At 39.3% G+C, this 19,675-nt stretch overlaps 1 protein-coding gene across 7 annotated transcripts in view; it reads left to right on the top strand.

Annotated features, from left to right (window-relative positions):
* Positions 1-19,675, top strand: part of PAM (peptidylglycine alpha-amidating monooxygenase) — a 125,442-nt gene that overhangs the window by 16,175 nt on the left and 89,592 nt on the right. Inside the window, exon 1 of one of the 7 annotated variants that reach the window (XM_081880383.1) lies at positions 4,027-4,135. The exons of the other annotated variants lie outside the window; for them this stretch is intronic. The gene's annotated coding sequence lies outside the window, so the exon portion shown is untranslated. Of the gene's footprint in view, positions 1-4,026; positions 4,136-19,675 lie in introns of those variants that run through there. 7 annotated transcript variants of the gene reach the window in all.

Raw genomic sequence — 19,675 nt, 5'->3', positions numbered from 1 at the left:
CACTGTAATCAACCACCCATTCCCCTCCACATTCCCCTCTAAAAGAAAGGAGCAAGCACTTTTTGCTGGTGACCTATGACTGGACATCACTTCCAAGTGCAAGTTCTCTCATCTCTCACCTAGATTGGTGTTTGCAAGCAAATTGCCCAGCCACTTCTTCAGTTGCATCAGTCCACTGCAATGGAACAGTTCATTTTCGATCTGTTGTCTCCAAAGCTGCTTTTGCCCAAGGCAAGTAAGAGGACACCTCTTTGCAGTAGCTTGTGAGAAGCTGTCATAATGTGCATCCCAGTCATTTGGATCCGTATCAAAACCTGCAGCGCAATCTTTGAAAGACATTGGTCACCAAATGGCAATAGTCTTAGTAATTCTGACTGGGGTAGTCAATGGGGTGTTTTCTGTTTGTATAATTTTGACCATTGGTATAGTATTAAAGATCACTTCTCTGTGTGGTTTAGTTGCTTTAATGTTTTATAGTTTGGAGGAAATCATAGCCGTTTTTCATTATCAAACAGAGTTTGACATCAAGAAGTTAAAGGAAGAGAAGACACACTTTGATCTGTAGCTTTTATCAGTACCAAAGGGTCAACTCAAAACTAACATGAGCATGCAGATGACAGCTAGTTTTCCTATCAGTGCAAAGTATATACGTATATGAGAAGCAACAGTAATGAAATACACACATTCCAAAAAACACCAATTTCCTTTCTCCCAAATGTTGCTTTATTCTGTTGAAGGTTTAACATTCAAAATCTAACCAACCAGTTGTCAATAAGCCTGTTCTTGCATATCCCTTAAGGTTCAAAATAATAAAACAATGACAATGACTATTGTAGCATCTTCTGATTTTACACTTCTCCACGAAGAGTTGTTGAGATATATGTTCTAAACACAAGTTTGGGTGACTTATGATTGCTATTGAAATGGATAGATTCTTTTAAAAAATCATTCCCTGCGTTAGTTTGATGTAATCTTTCCACTTAAAATTCTTTTTGGAGAAAGAAAAAGTAGCTAATTATCGGTAATATATATAGAGAGAGCTGCTTATTTTAGTAACTATTGTAGTCAATTTATAGAGAGCATAATTGATCCAATTAAACAGCCGTGCTACTGACTTGTGGCTGAAGTTATGGAATGCAGCTGCAGCAGCTATAGAGTTGGAACTAAATAGGTACTTAGAGTCTCTGACTACTACACAATTTTATTTGTATGGCACCTTTCTATAGTTCAAACCATGCTCAAGGCATTTTTCAACATGGAAAAAATACATAATTACAACGTAACAAAAGTAGTCATAATAAATAAAACATCAAAAAGTACACAACAAATATAAAACTAAAGATCAAAAATAAAGATACAAAAAATAACAACAGCAGCAAATGCCCAAGCATTTGTTCAGCAGCCTCAGCTTTTGTAACTGGAGTCAGGCAGGGACCTGCACCCTCAGGTGGTGGGAAAAGCCTGCAAGGCAGAGAGCAGGTTTTCCAGGACTCACAGCCCAGATGGTCATCTCTCTATATAAGATTCTATTGTCTAACATCTTGTAAGATGATAGAAAACGTACCCTTTGCTGGTCATGAAAAATAATTTGTTTAATAAATAACATATGTGTTTGCATCTGTTGTTCCTTCTGGTTAATGTATAATATATAAAGTTTCAAAAGCTTTGATAAATCCGTTGCTTACGTAAAATGACAGCAGTATTTGTATCAATGTAAAATGTTGGTCATGCAATAGTGGACAGTTTTTCTACTCAAGGAAGAGGAATCCTCCATGACCACTGGCTAATTTTAGTGTTTCTAACACAGAACTGATGCGGGTGGCACTGTGGGTTAAACCACAGAGCCTAGGACTTGCCAATCAGAAGGTCAGTTCGAATCCCCGCGATGGGGTGAGCTCCTGTTGCTAGGTCCCTGCTCCTGTCAACCTAGCAGTTTGAAAGCACGTCAAAGTGCAAGTAGATAAATAGGTACCGCTCTGGCGGGAAGGTAAACGGCATTTCCGTGCGCTGCTCTGGTTCGCCAGAAGCCAATAAAGCGATATGAGCGCCGCAACCCCAGATTCCACCACAACTGGACCTAATGGTCAGGGGTCCCTGTACCTTTACCTAACAAGGAACTAACTTGCTGATTTTGTATTTTAGTTTAACTTTATCAAATCTGAACTGATACATGAAGTCCTGGCATGGTTGCAAATTTTAGGAATCATTATTGATCAAGTAATTGTGTGAGCTAGCTGAACAGTGGTGGCAGGGAGAGGAACTATACAAAGACCATTTTAAAAAATCTGTTAGTAGATGGAACTACTTATTCCATCTCTTTAATGATGAATCTGAGGCCTTTTCCTAAACTGGGAATTAAGTCTGGGAACAGATGGACAAGTTCATCCCACTTCTCAACTGTTCATTCAGTATCTGACTTTTCATAAGTATGAGAGGCAGAGGAGGTATTATGAACCAGAAGACCAGTTCTGTCAGCTTTTGTGTGTTTCCATATGTTACACATTTTTAATGAAGACTTACTTGTCTTGCCGGTCCAAAGTCTATAAAGATCTCTCTCTCATATACCCATAATGAACGCATCAATCATTCTCTTAGTCTTAACAGAAGATGCTCCATACTTTTGACCATCTTTTCCAAGCTTGCCACACCATATCCTATATCTGTTCCAAAAAGTGTTGCATCTTTACCACTAATGAACTGCATTTCAGATAACCCAGCCTCCAGGTTGTGTTCCTGTTCATATATTCAGCCTTTATCTAATTCTGTCTTGGGTGTGTATGTATTCCTTTTCCAGCCTCTCTCAAACTGCTTGCCAGATGGTTGGTATCCTTAAGCACAGTATCTGAGCAGTCACCAAGAGGTTAAACTGCAGAGCATCTACTGTATATGATAGGTATGCTGTTTGCAGCCAGACTGGGTGGTAAACTTTAGTTACTGTTTGCATGCATTTATAGATGAGCAATCATAACACAGAGCAGTTTCGGCACCAGAGGAATGGTTCATAAAATAGTGTTTGGTTTTTTTATGCTCTGAATATGACTTTGATTTGAAATCATGCTCCTGCATGTTAAAAATCAGCTGCAGAAGATACCTTTTCCAAAAGAACTGGGCATACCTGTGCATGTTTTCTTAAAGAAGACATGCTGGTATCTCCAGATATAATTCCCGAAATACTCTATGGCTCAAATCTTTGCATAACAAAGGAAGTCTCGACATAAGAAAAATCCTTTGTTGTGGTACATGACTGACAGGAGATCTTGTAGAAATTTTTGCTTCATAAATCTTACTATACAGGTTCCTCTTGATCATGTTACTATGCCATTTCACATTTCTCCCTCATTACCTTGAGCTTTGTCCTTTAAGTGATGTATTGCCATACACACAAGGCAACAGTTAGGTGGAAAGATAAATAATAATGTAGCAAATACAGTCTTTTGCATCCTAATTTACTAACATGTGACCTCTGAATTAATGATAATAAAGCAAATAAATAACATTTTTCAGTCTGCTTTACAACGCACAACCTCTAAATGAGTTTTTCTTTTTCGTGTTGTTCACAAATGAGTGTCCAGTTCATTTTTGTTTTTGAAGCCCTCAACATAGTAACAACTCCCCCTTCCCTTGTTTGCGTGCAAACAACAACACAGATTGGCCTAATAGAAAACGCAATTGAGGAACCCTTACAACATTTCTGCCCAACAGTATCATTATTTGGCTTGCATGTTACACAGAACTTGAAGATGTCAGGAGGATATCAGCAATGGATTTGGGCGATGACACTTGTTGTTGTTAAAAGTCACATCTGAATTAATAGATTCAGGATTCATTGAGCTCTCTCAAATTGGTGTCGCATTCACTGCATTTCTGACAACCTTCATTTCCTACTTAGCAAATCGAAACCCAGTAGCCAGAGCCCTGGGAAGTTGTTAAAGCAATTAAAGGCTTCTGTCCCTCAGCACATTGCTTGGTTACCATGGTATCCTCTGCCTCCAAGCCTTTCCTGATGATGTCAGTATGCATAACAGGGGTTATTCACAGCATCTACGTGAAGATGATTCACCCTTTCGGAAAAATCATAAGCCCTTTCCAAAACGCTCTTCTGCTTACTGTTGTGTGAAACGTATAGGTGCAACAGGTAAGTGCTTTACTTCATATCAAATGACTTTAAAATCACAGTGTGCTCTGAAGGAAAGGGCTTACCCTAGCTTTCAAAAGCCTTGTACAAGCAAATAAAAAATAAGTAGGAGAGTAAGCCTAAAACAAAGGTCTGGGAAGTCCAGTGTGGCTTTTTTCCTTTCGGTAGAAAAATAAATGAGCATTCTCTGTATGAACTATTCACTTTAAGACAGTAGGTGTCACCTTGAGTAATGTACTGTAAGTAATGTAAATCAAGGGCTTCATTTTATATGAAAATGAAATATAACATCCCTTTCTATAGAATATATTGTGTATAAATAAAAGTATATTATTATCCTAACTTCAAATGTACTTTGCTGATATTTACAGATGTGCAGAGTTCATTGTGGGAGGGGTGGGAAGCTGATGCAGCACAGCAGCCAAGAGGTATTAATTATGAGCCACAAGTCACTGGTTTAAATCTCAATTCAATTTCAGGGAAAGCTCTCTCGCTCAACCTTCTCTCATTGGCCTACTTTAGATGATGGTCATTTTACTGAAAATTATGTCTAAATTGTTTTTAGAACTTTGGGTGGTGGTGGAGGAATAATGGATGAAGACACACAAATATGACACAGTACTGATGATTATGTAGTGACAGTAAACGGTGGCTTCATATTTGTCTGTGGTTAATAAAAAATTTAGAATCTCAGAAAATTGCAGCAAGAGTTTATGAAGCAGATTCAATCATATTCATTTTGAACTTAGTTGGAACTCTGGGTTTTTTTCTCTCCCATTAAAGGTGCTTACAGTAATTAGTATGTTTTGGCTAGAAAGAGAACATTATCACAGTGACTGTTGAAGGATAAGTTGGTTATTATCTTGTAGATGTTTGGGTTCAGGGTAGAAATGTTCCGGGCCTACTAATACTCTTGCCATTTCATGGTCGTCTTGATCACATTGTTTACCCTCTGTGTTTTTATATATCTGAAAATAATCCTTGGGGCATCTGAGCAAGTGGGCCCTAGTTTGTGAAAACTTATCTCCCAATTTGGACTTAAAGTGTCATAAGACTCTTTGTTTCAAAACTTTATATTTTGCCACAGCTCAAACGATGAAAGAAACTTGCTCAGAAAAAATAATATAATGTGACTAATATAATGCTAAAATCAGACATTTCCCCAGGTATTTTTAATACTGATTACCAAGGTTGTATCAATTAAGTGATAAAGTCAGAAAGGGAAGCCTTTGCAGCTTATGCTTCAAATACTGTGGCTTTAACATTAGCTTCAGCGTTATTCATCTTTCAAAACAAAGCACACAGATGGGTTAGGGTTGCTTTTCATTCTAGAGCTTGTTAGCGTGGACATAGATTAAATCTTCGACTGCCTCATTAAAAATAAAAAAACCTTTCACAGCATCTGTCTTATTTCTAATAGATTTATTACTAAGAGGGAGATGTTTAGTCTTTAAAATCAATTAAGGTTCCTTGCTCATCTGCCTACTGATTCTTTAGCTCTGTGGAAAAAGGTCTTTTTCAAATTATCTTTGAAAGACTTAAGGAACTGATTCTTAACCTACAACAGATTTTAAGCTTTAAATGTCACACAAATGCCAGGAAGTCTACACATACTGTAAGGGAGGTGGTTGCACACCAAATAAGTTGCTACATCAGTTCTTACATATGCATGTATTTAAGGTATTTGTGTAGTGCACTTCATACAAATAAATCTCAGGAAGTTTAAAAAGAAATAAAAAATACTTTTTTTCTTAAACCATTCCCTGCTTGAAGTGTCAGTTTTCATCAGTTCTGCACATTATGTTGGCTATGTGTAAGTGTTCATAATGGTGACTGGCAGGGGTAGAGAATTAAATACGTAGGCATCAGAGCTGGCACGTAATACCAGGTGCTATGGGTAAAACTGAAAGAACTTATATTTGTCAGCTTGTACACATATCCAGTGTTAGTTATACTTGGAGCAGACCCAATGAAATCAGCGGAGTTAAGTAACTTAAATTCATTTATTTCAATGGCTCTACTCTCTGTGACATGTGAGCAGCATTCAAAATTCACCAGGTGCCAGGCACATTCTGCACCTGGCTATTGGCCATTTGTGACCAAGCAAAGATACCTGGGCATCAGGATAGCACCTCCACTATCTGGAGGTATTGGAGGTATGTGCTTGGAGATCCTTGGATCTTGACTGTTTTCACACACTAGAAACACATACTGTAGAATTCTGTTATATTTTATCTGCACAGTCAGAATGAATTTCAGGAACCAAAACGTATTGAAAAATACGACTTTTGAGCTGTCTGGCCTCAAAATGGCAACTAGGCATTTTGTTTTGGCAACTGTAACCCTGGTTGAAGGAGCCATTTGGCACCCAGCTTATATATCTGAGTTTCAAACACTATATTTGAGTGATGTTCAGCTAAGTTGTATTTTGCTTGGTCTGTGCCAACTTAAAACACTAAGGCTGAAGAACTTTGATGGAGCAGAAGAGCAGGATATTGCTGGTACCTAGAGGCAGGGGAAAATGCAGTTATCTCTGCATCTGCTTCCCCCCCTTTTATATGGGTTATATCTGTGTGGTCCCCTCCCCTTTTATATAGGTTAATAAAGAGGTGCTAATACTGTTGAGCAGCTGCTCTTAATTATAATGTGTAGAAATGAATCCAAAGTTTACTCATGACTAAGTTTCACAAGTTTAACAGGTTTCTATCTTTGGTGAAATATTTTTAGTGAAATGAAATTTTAATGAAATAGAAGCTGAAAGCTGATGTCAGGCATCTTGCAGCATAGCTTGAGACCACCTTAAATTATATATTTTCTTAAAATTTGGGCTTGCTGCCCCTTTTATCTGAAAGGTATTTGGATGTATCTATTTCTCCTGGAACAAATGTTTTTCATTCTCACAAATAGTACATGTATCAGTTTAATAGCACACGTTTTACAGGTGATGGGAACCTCTCCAGTTCTTTATGAGAATGTGGAGTAGTGGCAGTTAAAGTGAATGGATTTATTTAAAGTAATTAAAACACAGATGGAGCTCATCCCTTCACCAAGTATTTGATTGGCAGATACACTGTGGTCAGTGTTTACTCTAGCTGAATACATAGGCACCATCTGCCTTCACTCTGCTTCCAGGAGGCGATGTTGGAAGAATCGTTGTGATTATCACATGAGTTAATTTTAACCTCCCATCTGAGCTTACCTCCAGCCAAGCATTCTTGACTAAGACAAAAATAGAGATGTCAAGGTTTCCACTTTAATGAAAGATCTGCGGTTTAAAGGGATGACACCAGCATGAATTCCAGAGGGGTAGCCACGCTGGTATGGAACAACATAAATCGAGTTCTGTGGCACTTTTTAAAGAGTAACAAATATATCATTCTATAAGCTTTCATGGCCCAGTAGTCATCCTTTATAAGATGCATAAGTCATTGCCTAAATAGGTAGGTTTCTATACCCTGAGGACAGAGATCCAAGAGGAAAATATATGAGGCCAAATGCCCAAGCAATGCAAGTGATAAGAATAGGTGTTGCTTCTATCACTACTAGTCAGAGCACAAATGAAGACAAGGCTCAGTCAAGTTAATACAAGCTTCTGTACTAATTTGATTGTACTATGCATAGTAATGCGACAACAGACACTATTATCACAGACATCCTACTTTATCAAGATATAGGTTCTGGCTCAAAATCAGGTTCTCACCTCTCTTGAGAAGAGAACTAGCGAGACCTTGCTTAAAATCATTTCAATGAATATAATTATAAAATTGCTACTTGACTAGATCCTTAGTTGCAGGTGGTGTTTTAACTGTTTTTAGCATTGTCCCAAGTATCAGTGACCTTCCTGGATGCACCAAGAATGTGTGTGTGCTTGTAAGCTATTAAAAGAAGTATGGTAGTGGGAAGAATGGAATGAGATTCCTCCGAAAAGTTCTATGAATGATGTAATGAGAATCCTGTTTAGCCTTGTCACTCCTATGTGAAATGTGCTTTGTTCTTTATAAGTGAGTGTAAGGTTCGTCTTTCCACTGTTTAGGGGATTCTCATATTTCCATACTAAGAAAAGAAAGAAGTTATTGTCAAATGGTAAGTTGACTCCCTTTGATGGAGATTAAAGTTGAGTTGGCTGCAATTGATATTGATAGTTTGGTGGCATTTTACTGACTGACCCTGGTCCATGGATTAATGGTAGGAAGAACCAGCTGCTTTTGCCTCATTTCCATCCTGGATGGTGAAATCCATTGAGCAGATATGGATTTTGTATGATGCATTTAAAATACATTGGTGCCAGATGGTCTCAAGGAGTTGTCAGTAAGTAAGAAACAATTGGATTAACAATTGTTCTCTGCTTTCTGAAATGTAGCAGTGCTAGTGCATTCAACTAAAATGTATCAACTAACACATTAGAAGTAATAGTACATTGAAAAGCACATTTTCTTCTGAAGAGAAAAGATAGCAGCTGACGTTGTGATATTGCTGATTGGTTGAATTCTCCCTTCCCATTGTTTAATCCTACGTGTTCCATAGATGTTTGCATAGTTCGGTGCAATAACAATATTTTATTATGTACTTAAAAATGTGAATAACTTAAAAGTAGTAAATAGAACTTTCTTCAAAAGTCCAAGTATGTAGGAAATTCATAATTTTATTTTATATTGAATGCTAATTTATAGCAAAGAGCAGCCCATAAATTAACTTTCAATATAAATTGGCAAAATGGGGCACTACCTAGTGAATTGTATTTGTGTGTGAAAGTGGCAACAGCAACCTGTCCCTTGCTCCTTATTTTCTGTTTGCTTACATTTCTTCTTTCTTTCGCTCTTGTCTTGATGCCACAGTAGTTGCTTGAGTTGCAGATTAGGGCTTTATAAAATGTATGCCTTAGGAGTAAAGTTTAGGGCTAAATACAGATCACTTGGCAGCAAGCGGGTTGATTTTGGCAGGCATGTGCTGCTGCTATAGGAAGGAACTTTGCCAGCAGACAGGGTGCACACGCTCCTTAGGCATATAATCCTTTCTCAGTTGTCAAACTGGCATATTTACAGTCAGTGAAAAGAAAACCATCACACCCATGCAACACCATGCCCAGCCAGTCCAGAAAGTCATTCGAATGACAGTGTGTTTTGCACACAGCCACCTATTAAATGTTTTATTTCTTAAAGAGATGCTGCAGAGGAGGCTGAGCGATGAGCAGAGCTCAATTCCAGGTGTGGTAGTTATGATTTCTCATCAACTCTGCTCAGGAGAGGCAGGTGGATCTTCCCTGGAGTGTCCCTCTTCTCCAGCAGAAGCTGTGTAAATAATTTACAGCACAGTAAATAGTGATCACTGGGAAATATGCTGTAGATTTGGATAAGCTGGGTGGGGAGCAGAGCTTGGTTCCTTGACAGATGAAGTGCCAGCTAGAAATGTGGCCCACTGCATTCAGAGATTTATCTGCATAGGGCTTTATATACCACACCATTTGAGTGCCTACACAGTGCCCAGGCTGCCCTCTAACTATTAAAACCAATTATAAAACGCAATTATAACATTCCGTAAAAATAACAATGCTAAAAGAGGCAGGTTCAATTGATGAAACAGACATCAGATATAAAACGATCTACCCAGTAACAATAGTCTTTGTTATCTGGTGAAACACAGCGAAGGACAGAGCCAACCAAGACTCAGGGGAGCAAAAGATTTCCATTGTTTGGGTGGAACCACCAAGGAGGCTTTTTCTCTTTTCCTGATCAGCTGAACCTCCACACAGTCTGAACACAGGGAACCAGATCTTACAGCATAAACTATAAAGTTGACAAGTAACATTATTCGTTACTATAGAAAAAGAAGCGGCAAGCCTTTCTTTTTGCTGTTGATTGGGAAGGTGGGTTTCTCAGCATCCTAAAAAGACAAAGGAACATTTGTTTCCATACACAGTCAAAAATCCTCACTTCATATTAAAAATGCAGGCAATGTTTATACATTTCTAGCTGAGAGATGTGTTGTGACGGGAAGAACCCATGGGGAGTAGATTTAAATGCAGCAGTTCTGTTTACTCTTTGAAATCTTCTTTATAAAATGCTCTGTGTTCTGCATTTGGATTGGTGGAGGTGGAGGAGGACAGTTTTATCTGAGAACAAAGGGTTGATGGCTGACCTCGGCCAACATCTGAGGGAAGCCTTCTTCTGAATTGCTTCTCTAGGCACCTTGCAATTCTTTTGAGATGAACAAGGGCAGCCCAACATGCATACCAACATTTAAAACTATGTGCCGGTTCTGTGCAATGTTAAAGGAGTGAGCAGAATCTCAATAACATTTGTGAGCAAATATATACTTAGTCTCTAGACCAATTGCTCCAAACTTGGTTCTGTCCAAATGTTGTTGGACTACAAATTCTGCAATCCCTGACTATTGGCCATGTTGACAGGGGCTGATCGGAGACGGGACGATATCTAGAGGGCATCAGGTAGCGAAGCCTGATTTGGACTCTCCAGATGGGAGGTTTGATGTCCCTCTCTTACATAGTGCGGAAACTCCAGATTCAGATATTGTAATAATGCACTTTGCATGGGGCCTGTCTATTAAGACTGTTGAGAAGCTTCATTTGGTTTAAAATGCAGTGACTAGGCTTTAGTCTGTTGCACGTAGGTCAGAGCATATAATTTTGTGTTTTGTTTTTTGGTAAGTCCCATTGCTTCCCATTTGCGCCTGGGCTCAAGTCAAAGTGCTGGTTCTAGCCTTTAAAACTCTAAATTGTTTAGTTCCTGTTTACATTGAAGATTGCTTGGGAACCGAGATCAACATTGGAGGTCAGTTAACCAAAGAGACTACCTTATCTGTGGCGGTTCTACTGTGTTATAAAACTCTTCCAGTTAAAATTAGTCAGGTTTCCTCCTTGAATTGAATTGAAATTGAAGACTCTCTTATTTTGACTGAATTTGAATGTGTGGTGCCTAGTTTTATTGCTGCAAGTTTTAATGTGCAGGGCTTTTTTAGTCTTGCTTGTGTAAGGTTGGTTGCACTATGTTCATTGCTGCTTTTAGAAACAGTCTGTTAACCTAGCAATCCTTTGGCCGCTGAGATGCTCTTGCCCTTCTGGCATCAGTTGATAGGGCCACAAAAAGGGTGTGTGCCAGCGAAAAGGAGTAGGGGGAGTTGTTGGACCCAAAGGATCCAACACCACCAAGTCACCATGCCTCCATACTGGAGATTAAACTGCACCAAGGATCAGTGGGTACCTTCTGTGCCAACTTTTAAATGCCCACTGAAAACGTTTCCATTGTGTAGTCAGGCAATTTAGAACACACTCTCTACTGCTGATGTTTGTTTTTAACTTTTTAATTACAGTGGTACCTCGGGTTAAGTACTTAATTCGTTCTGGAGGTCTGTTCTTAATCTGAAACTGTTCTTAACCTGAGGTACCACTTTAGCTAATGGGGCCTCCTGCTGTTGCCGCGCCACTGGAGCACAATTTCTTTTCTCATCCTGAAGCAAAGTTCTTAACCCAAGGTACTATTTCTGGGTTAGCAAAGTCTGTAACCTGAAGCGTATGTAATGCGAGGTACCACTGCATTTTTTGTTTGATTTTGTTTTTATACCTATTGTAAATCACTGCAGTATATTTTTATATGAAGGAAATACTCATTTGCCCTCATTTTGTCCTGCTGGTGAGAACCCAGCAAAGATTTGGATTCTTCAGCCTCTGTCTCTTCTCCTCCCCCTTCCAAATTTGTGATTATTCTGTGCACTCTGCTGGATACAGTTAGTAAAAGATTGTATAGTTACTTATCTCCTTGGCTCAGGGGTCGCATAACTCTATACCCTCCAACATATCTCCGATGAAAATAGGGATGTCCTAAGGAAAAGCGGGACATTCTGGGATCAAATCAGAAACTGGGACAGCTTTTGTAAATCCAGGACTGTCCTTGGAAAATATGGACACTTGGAGGGTCAGTTGTTCATGTGATTTTAAATCCGAGAATGAATACATTACTGTGGAAACATACAGTGCAAATACTTAGCTGAGTGTGAAGAACTGTCCTACTAACTCTCTATTCCCACAAGCACATAGAGAGACATGCTTTGAAGTAGGGTTGTCAAAGAAGCTCTCTTTTTGGATGGCTTGGTCAGTAGGCTATCTGTGGGTTCTTAAGAAAGGGATATTATCCAGAAATGGTTTATAGCCTGGTGGCTCATTCCTGTTGTTGTGCCCCTTTTTTGCGGTGGGGAGGAATTGCTGTAAAATTTAGCTTGTGCACTTGGATTCAGTTTCATAAAGCTTTAGAGCTTTTGTTCCTTTCTGCAGGAAGCTTGGTAGCTCTTCATTAGCACCAGTGAGAAATGTTTTCGTCTTAGATTCAAGTGTTAAATGGTCTGAATGTAAACTGTAAGACAAATGGAGCTCCTACAGCTCCAGCTGTGGTATAAATAGCATTTTTCTCTCTCACTTTCAGTTTTGATTTTTAGGCCTTGTAAGTTCACACAAGCAGTTTTCCGGAGAAATTCTTGCCTTTATACATGGTGCTTCAGTGAGGAATAAAATGTTTTGTCCTTGTTCAAAAGGACTACTGTATGTGGTCTTTTTTTTCAAATAAAACACATAAGCGTGCCTTTTCTCTTCCTTTTGAGTACAGCTCTTGTGGGAATGAAACAATGTGAGAAAACAAAGCAAAATGTGCAACATGCTTTTTTTTTTTTAACCAATATACCTCTACTGAATGGATCCAACCAGGATTTTCTACGTCCAGTACACTGTATGTGTATTACGCCCTATGATCTACTCAGAAAATAGTACACAGATTTGCATATGTTTTGTCATATGCAAATTTGTGTCCTCATTTGCAGGTGGAGTGGAAGGCCCCAAAATAAAAGTGTGCCAAAGGAAGGGGTAAACAGCAATTTAGAACTTTAGGCAGACCTGTTCAGAGCTTGTCTGAGGCCCGGGGCAAGTGTATGCCCCATGGGACTGGTGTCCAAACAACTGTTTGTCAATCACAACTCTTGATTTCGTCTACTGGTTACAAGGTGGGAGCAGCCAGGCCAGTTCATGTCACAGAAATTCCTTAGATGGATACCGACATATTTTGCTTCATAAAGGAATGATCAAGGACTTCTTTTTTATAGGCTGAAAATGGGAAATATTAATTCACGGATGTCTTGTGCCATCATTATATTATTATTAGAGTGTGCTGTTAAGCATTGTGTGCTGCTGAAACACATAATCAAATCAAGCAAACAACATTTAAAGTTAACACATGCACCTTGTGGATGAACTATATAGATTTTGTCTTCCTAAACTGAGTTTTCAAGTTTAAGTTATTGTGAATAAGTTGCTTTTCAAATAGTGAAACGAGACAGATTAGAAAAAACCTAAAAATTTCTAATCATGTTTACAACATACTTGAAATTCTTATAAAGTTTTTTTATATATAGCAAAAATTCCCAAACAATAAACTACCTTATCTGCAGCAAACCTTGTGAGAAATCTTGAGTGCAAACTTTTTGCACTGGCACTGGATGAAGAGCCTTCTTTTTATAGTAAGAAAATGCTTTGAATCCACCTAGAAGCAGATTTTTAAAAACTTGCAATAAATTTTATTGGTGAGAAATTCCAGTGCATGGTGTGATCTGTATCTACATTTTCCAAGGAAAGCAAAAACCTTGGCATTATTGCTTGGGAAGGAACTGTTGCTCTAGCCCAGGCAGCCCCAAACTCGGCCCTCCAGCTGTTTGGGGACTACAACTCCCATCATCCCTAGCTAACAGGACCAGCGGTCAGGGATGATGGGAGTTGTAGTCCCCAAACAGCTGGAGGGCTGAGTTTGGGGATGCCTGCTCTAGCCTGTGTACAGTGGCAACTTGCTGATGTATGAAGGATGGTATTCATTATAGCTCAGTTCTGCTGTATGAACCTGCCTAGAGCAGCTGAGCCACAGCTGAAATCATGTTTAAAGGAAACACTGAGTAGGCTTGAAAATGTGTGTGTGTATGCATGCCCCTAAACCACAACAATAGCATATCTGAAGGATCTCTTTATTGTGATCGAATATAATACAACTGAAGACAGTAAAAACGTCTGCATTATGTCTGCTTGTTTGCATTATCTTCAAGGACACCTTGTAATCTCAATAAGCTTCCCTTTATTGCATCCACGGATTTATGTTATGGAAGAGCAGAGGTATTGGCCCCGTGGTGTAATAAAACTATGCAGTTAATTTAATCAAGGTGCTGAAAAGTCACAGTTCTCAGGATTATATTTTGTTATGTCTTTTTACTATGGAATATTCCATCAAAATCCTGCCATTACGTATCTATAACATCTCTGTATGGCATGGAAGTGATCATCAATAAGTTCCAAGCTTGCAGTCAATGACCTTAAGGCATTGCAATAGCTGTAAGAGAATAAATTATTCCTTAAACGAGAGTAATAAGTGCTAGGTGGTGGTAGAAGATTGCTTTCTGCAAAGGAAATCATGGGCAGAATACAGTAATGTCATCAGCAACATAAAATGCAGAATGAAACAGCCATGCAAAGGGCTAGGTATGCTGAGCAAGGCAAGTTGTACAGTAAAATGTACAAGAGTATAAACTGCTGAGTAATACACCTAGAAAGTGCAGGTCATCTCTGGCAATCCTGTTCATGTCTACTCAGGAGTAAAGGCCCAAAGGGGCCTCTCTCTCTCAAGGATTGCAGCTGCAGAGGCCACTTTCCATGTTCAAGATTAGGAAGTGCAATGCATCTGAAAACATTAGAAAGCCCCCTAATGTAAAATATGGTATTAAGACTTTATGCAGGCATGGCCAAACTTGGCCTTCTAGCTGTTTTGGGACTACAGTTCCCATCATCACTGACCTCTGGTCCTGTTAGCTAGGAATGATGAGAATTGTAGTCCCAAAACAGCTGGAGGGCAAGTTTGGCCATGCCTGCTTTATAGTGTTAGAAACTGTTGGAAATAGAATATAACCAAAGCCGTGCTTCTTCCTGGCTCTTGCCTTGCTAGCTCATCCTCTTGTTTTGTCTTTCCTTGTCCTCTCCCTTGTTGCCTCTTGCAAGGATTCTTCAACAGAAACCATGCATACAGACAGGACTGGCGATATAAATCCGCTGTATGATCCCTAGTGAAGACAGATGTTTTGATGAGGCAAAGTACCACATAAATCATATCTGTCCAACACAAAGCCAACTGTTTTAATTTTAAATTGTTTTATACCTTAGGAATATAGGAAAATTCTTTGTAATGTGGTCAGGCCATTGGTACATCTAGTTCAATACTGTCAACCCAGACTGGCAGACTAGCTTTCCAGGGTTTCATATAGAAGTCTTTCTAGCTCTATCTGGATATGCTGCGAATTAAACCTAGGACCTTCTGAATACAAAGCAAATTGTCTACCCCTGAGCTGCAACCCGTTTCTATGGTGTGAATAATGTTCTGTAAAATCTAGAGGGCCAGTGTGGTTACAGCAGCCTTTCTCAGCCTTGGGCCCCCAGATGTTGTTGGACTACAACTCCCATCATCCCTAGCTGGCTGGGATGTTGGCTGGGATGGGAGTTGTATTCCAACAACATTCAGGGACACAAGGTTGAGAAAGGCTGGCTTAGAGTGTGGGACTAGGAGCTGGGAGACCAGGGTTCAAATCCCCACTGGGCCATGAAACTCATTGGGTGACCTTGGGCTGGTTGTCGCCTCTCATCCTAACCTACCATATAGGATTGTTGTGGGGGTTAAATGAGGAGGGTCAGAACTGTGTACATCACATTGAGCTCCTTGGAGAAAAAAGTGGGATGAAGGTGTAAGTAATAATTAAATAAACTGTATTCTATAGAATGTGAACCAGTTGGAGTAGGGAAACTTTGTTATGCATTACTTACCATGGAAAAATATCATGGAAATATGACAATTTGTAAATGTATCCATGTTACTCTTATAGCTTCATTTCAGGATATGAATTATAAATTTAGGATTATATGGATTTATTTATTTTTAATAAAAACCCTAATCAGGGTTTATTATTAGCAGTATAAAGAATGCATTGAAAGAAGAAGATGAATGGAATTTCTTTGATAATTTCCTTGGAATATAACATCTTCTTAACAAGTTTATTTTTGTTGCTTTTGGAAGAGATTTCAGGTTTGAGTAATCACTGTTTACCGATTGGCAGTGCTTGTGCAGACTTTTGACAGCTTTTCAGATAATTTCAATATTGCTGTCATGCTGGAATTCTTTGCCTACACTATGTGAAACATTGCAAATATTAAACAAGATGATCCTAAATATAGACAATGAACAGCATGCCTATAATAAAAAACTGAATATAATAGTTTTAGATGCATAAAAAAATTATATGCCTATTAGCAATATTGCCTAATGCAACTGTAGACACAAATAAATATTTCTGTTATGGGATTGTGCTAGTTATTCACAATTTTTAAAACGTACTTGCTTTTTAATTAACCGTGCATGGTTACAAGGTCAGAAATTAAATTCATGAGGATTTAAACACTAAAACTATTTCACTTGGATCCTTAAATAATTCTATTTAAGGAAATTCACAGAAGAAAATTTTCCCATCCTCTATTTCCCCCTGCAACCTTCTACACCACCACCACACTGCAAAAAAATTGTGAGGGACCCTTCTGAATACTTTGGGATGGGGTAGAGAGGGAGAAAGAGCGAATTGGAACAGTGGTGCAGTTAGGTAATTTTTGACTGGATTTAATTACCCTACAGGTGCACTTCTCAATGAGGTAATGTCCTCCTGCTCATTCTCCTGGAATTCTTCTCCAAAGTACTGTACAGATGGCCCCACTGAATGAGAAACTTTCCACCCTGAGAAGTTATTGAAGCTTAGGATCTAAGCCATTGCATCCATTGCTCTTTGCAGGCCTATTTTTTTAGATTTTAGATGGAAGAATAGTTCTGTACTGAGACATCAAAATCATGACAAGTGCTCTTAACCTGTGTACCCACTGTCTAGGCAAAGGATAAAGTGAAATTCAGGATTTGTGAGAATTGTAAGTCATTGAGAGATGATGACTTGAGTTGTATAAATATAAAACTAGGTAATCCTGTTGTGGAAGATTACCAGACTAAAGTACTAAAGGTTGCACGATTTTCAGCCTTTGGGGCTTAACCTGGAGAAAATTAGACTTCAGTAAAGTGGTTGTTCATATGCACTTAGAGAATGCTGCTGTAATTTTGTGGTTGTGTTTTCCTTCATAATTTTTTTGAGTTAAATATCAGCAATGTTGGCATGTGCCACTTAAATGTCATTATCCAGATACACGCATTAAGCTATTGTGGTACATTTATGCCTCTTACATTCCAGGTACTGTACTTCATTGTGACCTTTGTTCCTTTGTTGCATCCTGTTCGCTGACTTATTACAGCCAGCTCTTCAGCGAGTATGCTTCTCAGACTTTTGATAGCAGAGGCATGCTCATTTTCTAAATGGAAAATGCTCTTAAAAGGCAAACATTTCGTGTTAACAATTTTGTCTCGTTAGTGGAACCCACCTGTGGTGCTACTGAACGTGTTGCAGTTCTGGACATGGCTCCTGGATGGAAAGGGGAACAGCCAAGAACAGCAACTTATGCAAAGGGCAGGTCATTTGAGGACTTTCTCCTTCTGAATAATCCTGTCTGTCCACTGAGGTCGCAGATGTCTTGCTATCATCTTAAATAGATGGGAATACAGGAAAGGGTGTATCTTTTATTATGGTGTTCAGTGTGTGAAAATATCTACCTAGCTCTTTTTCTAAAGATTGTCAATTGATACTTAGAAAAACGAGAGAAAGCTCTCTTCTAGGCTGGGTCCTGTGTATTGCCATTCAGTGGTGTAGCGTGGGTTGCCAGTGCCTAGGGCACGTGTTGCACCCCACCCCCCCGGCAGCTGGGGTGGAGGCACATGTTTTATTTAATGGAATTTGTATACTCCATTATTGGGGGGCGGGGGCGGGGACAACAACCACTAAGCAGTTTTATAAAACTAACATTTCCATTAACATTATCAATAACTTGTTTTTAACTCTGGCTTTTAACTTTTTAAAAAATCAAAATATAAATAAAATCAGCAGTTCAGGATATGCATAATAAGAAAAAAAATGCAAATAAAATGTATGCTAACCATGCCTATCGGGGTAAACACAAAAAATTCTTAGTAGCTGCAGCAAAGTTGCCTGCCTAATGTCAAAGGGCGGGCAGTTCCAGAGTATAGGTGCTGTTGCACTAAAAGATTGATTCCTTACAAGTGTAGAACGAACACTATGTGGCAACAGAAAATAGGGATGCTAAGCATTATCCTGTATCTTCACCTTAACATATGAAAGTGACCTCCCGCCCCATTGTCAATGCCCTTTCATTCCCTCTAGTGACTGACTGCTTTCCCCTTTCTGTCTGGGTTACCATACCACCTCTTTCAACCTCTTGTTTTGATTGCTGCTAAATTGGTTAATCCTATTTTCCAGACACTTTCATAGTTTAGTCTAAGCAACATGTAATCAGCTTTTCAGAAGCAAACAGCTGGCTGTGTCTCAGGAATAGAAACCAGGGTGCCCTGTTAAAAGTAAGCTGTTTTTCTCTTGTTGCCGATTTAGTTCTACACATTGTGTCTTAGTAGTATAGGGAGTTAATGTATCTTACCGAAGTGTGAGATGCTTATCAAATAACTTTGTTACACTATAAATGTTTTCATACAAAACTTACACAAAAGTAAAAATAAAGCTCTTCCTCTCCTCACAAAAACTACTGTTAAAATTTTCTGTGGTGCGTACCTTATGACTTGTATAGTATAAAGCCAGTGTTGCTTGAGAAGGTACCGTATTTTTTGCACCATAACACTCACTTTTTTCCTCCTAGAAAGTAAGGGGAAATGTCTGTGCGTGTTATGGAGCGAATGCCTACGGATGGCGGGGGGATCTGCTGCAGTCGTGAGCAGAGGATCCATGGTTCCCCTTCCTTCCCTCCTCCGTGGCTTGCTTTGAAACAGCAAAGCGGGAGAAGAGCCGCTGAGTGGGGAGGAGAGAGGGACAGAGAGCCTGCTTGCTTTAAAGGAGCAAAGCAGGAGAGGAGAGGAGCCTTCTCCTCTTATACCCCTCTTCTGCATTATTAACAGCATCCTTCTCCACCCATCCCATGTGTGTTCCTTGTCCCTTGAGTGCTTTTCCTTCCCTCCCCACTTAAAACGTGGTTACAAAGCACGGATCCACATGGATCCTCAGGATTTTTGCACTGGGTCACCTCAAATTCACCATCAGATCACATAGCATGTCCATGGCTACAGCTTGCACCAAAAAAAATCACGCACCCACTGTTGCCTGGGGCCGCAGTGGTGCAAAAATGTGGTTACAAAGCATGGATCCACATGGATCCTCAGGATTTTTGCATTGGGCTACCCCAAACTCACCGTCAGCTCACATGTCTGTGGCCACAGCATGAACCACAAAAATCATACATCCGCTGTTTCGTTTAGAATATTTTTTTTCTTGTTTTCCTCCTCTAAAAACTATGTGCGTGTTATGGCCGGGTGCGTGTTATAGAGCAAAAAATATGGGTAATTAATCAAG

The sequence above is a fragment of the Podarcis erhardii genome (genome assembly GCF_964252035.2).
Source record: "Podarcis erhardii genome assembly, chromosome: 11".
Classification (NCBI taxonomy): domain Eukaryota; kingdom Metazoa; phylum Chordata; class Lepidosauria; order Squamata; family Lacertidae; genus Podarcis; species Podarcis erhardii.
This window is presented reverse-complemented; position numbering and strand designations above follow the sequence as displayed.